The sequence below is a fragment of the Engraulis encrasicolus genome, chromosome 3 (assembly GCF_034702125.1).
Source record: "Engraulis encrasicolus isolate BLACKSEA-1 chromosome 3, IST_EnEncr_1.0, whole genome shotgun sequence".
Lineage (NCBI taxonomy): Eukaryota > Metazoa > Chordata > Actinopteri > Clupeiformes > Engraulidae > Engraulis > Engraulis encrasicolus.
In genome coordinates, this window is record NC_085859.1 from 36,381,675 (window position 1) to 36,384,174 (window position 2,500).

The 2,500-nt window shown below is 43.3% G+C and overlaps 1 protein-coding gene across 1 annotated transcript in view; it reads left to right on the forward strand.

The window, feature by feature from the left end:
- Positions 1-2,500, forward strand: part of pappab (pregnancy-associated plasma protein A, pappalysin 1b) — a 144,067-nt gene that overhangs the window by 38,207 nt on the left and 103,360 nt on the right. The gene's annotated exons all lie outside the window — the stretch shown is intronic.

Sequence of the window (2,500 nt, forward strand, 5' to 3'; positions counted from 1 at the left end):
TGACGTATACCTGTGTTTTGGTCTCGCCGTTTCCCACAGTTTCCCACAGTTTTCTTAGGAGAGCTGAGAGAATGCCGGCCCGGAGCTGGAGGGGATCTGGCCCAGGTTCGGGATGAGGAGTCAGTCTCTGGTCTTAAGGGGAATTTTGGATCAAAGCCCCCGGAGAGGCAAAGGGCAACGGTGTTTATGTGGCGTCAAGGCTTAGCTGTCTGAGGAGACGGGGCTGATGGGAATCAAGGCGAAGAGAGATGTTGTTTTACTGTAACACAATGCCGTTGACATGACGACGAAAAGTCAAAGACACGGGAAAGCAAGGCTCAGAAAGTAAACGTCTCTTGGCTTATCAGTTAAACCAAGTTCTTGAAAGTCAGTTCAATTACGTAATAAGTAAAATCAACTTATTTTAAGTACGCAGATGGAACTAATGCTTGGTAGAACGAGAATCTTTTGAAGCACGGCTTTGAGATAATGTGTTATTTACAAGGGAACTCCAAGTTACCCCTGTTTTTCAGAACGGCTTCTTCTGTTCACAACAGGAGTGCATAAAGCGTCATTGTGCATGTTTCTGCACTGTGTATTTGTATACATTTGCATTTTATATATGCCGACTAAGGTACGTATAGGCCATGGAGCCCGCAGGTCTTTGGTGTATTTAAGAACAAGCAGCCTGTTCTTATGGGCTACCACTGCCCATGGGTGTGGAAAAGCCTTCTCTTCGGAAAGTCAAATATAATTTTATTCAAAAAGCACCCGTGTTTGTGCACAGCCAAGGCGGCACGTGAGATCTTGTGATTATTTTCTCATTCAATATTTTCAAAGGTGACCCATGTGTCAGATCTCTTTTGGGACTGACAACAGGTCACGTGACCAAGTTTTCAGATCCCCCATTGGCTGTGGACTCCCCTACCCTTTGGTTAACTCCTTGAATTTGACCTTTGTCTTTGTGTGTGATTGCTCTCTTCTGTGCATTATAGGGATTTTTTTCTTAAAAACAAATTGGTGCCTCGTGGGAGCGGTGGATGATTCAGAATGGCCAAGTGTAAATATTTTCCACCGTAATTTGGAAAAGGGGATGTTGACCCTCACAGAAGATGACTCCGCTTGAAGAACCCTTCTTCAAAGGACCCTTCTGTCAACAGAGAGGGGGTTCCTAGAAGCTCAGAACTGCCGTAAAAATCGACGAACAAAGAATCCCCTCAAAACTGATCGTGGCTGAAACGGGTGGAACTCACATGCGCCACTCTCCCTGGGAAGAATTTCAGCTATACTAGAGGCTTTTATTTGAAAGACCTATATTGTCATTGGCTGTTCAACAGGAAAATGGCTCTCAGCAACCTAACTGCCCATGTTGTTGGCAGAATGTAAATTTTATAGAGGAGCCTATTACACAGAAGAAGCAAGTCGTATAAGTAACAGTCCTTACTCCAGTCAATGGCTCTAATGGGAACGTTTATTCTGGTTCTCTATAACCATTGATTTCAAAGGTCATTCAGCCAAACAGTCCACCAAAAACTTGTAGATCATTAGGCTTTGAGTATCTCAGTCATATAGATTCTCAGTTTTATCGCTTCAGTCTTGATTCCTGTCTTTACATAGTGTGCGTTCCAATAGGTGACCTTGCGTCCTCCACTTGTGCTTGTGGCCTTGTACCAGGAAGTAATATGTTGTGATGACATCACTGACAACAGCATTATATTTCAATATCTCGCAAAAGCTCAATTGTAAAGTCATTTTCCCATTTGCAAACTGGATGGTGAGTGAAGAATAGTTCCCCAAAAAACGTTTTGGCTGGGCTGACAGCGGGGAAACTTAATTATTTTCTCCATGGAGGCGGGGCATCAGCAAAACGTGAGGCCACAAGTGGAGGACGCAAGGTCGCATATTGGAACGCCCCCATAGTCCCTTTGTGTTTCCTCAGCCCTAAAGATTCTTGTTCCACACTGCAATATGGTTGTCAGACGTAAAGGCATATTGTTCTTTTATACTTACCTGTAGGTGAAATCTGTGTCTATTTCTAAATCTATTATCTATGCCTGCCATATTGATGTTAACCTCCACAGTGACACTTTACTAACCAAAGTAATTAGTAATCTAAACATAGTGTGTTACCAGCAAATATTGTGAAAACTGATTCCAAAAACCTCTGCTTTACATCACATTTTCATTTACAGTAAATTAATACAAATACCCCCAGGTCCCCCAGACATGGAGGAAGTGTGCCACCCTATTGTTAATGACCACATTTCTACCCCCAAACGTGAAGGAAGTGTGCCACCCTATTGTTAAAGACCACATTTCTACCCCCAAACGTGAAGGAAGTGTGCCACCCTAGCTATTGTTAAAAAACACAGTTGTAACCCCAAATGTGAAGGAAGTGTGCCACCCTATTGTTAAAGACCACATTTCTACCCCCAAACGTGAAGGAAGTGTGCCACCCTATTGTTAAAGACCACATTTCTACCCCCAAACGTGAAGGAAGTGTGCCACCCTAGCTATTGTT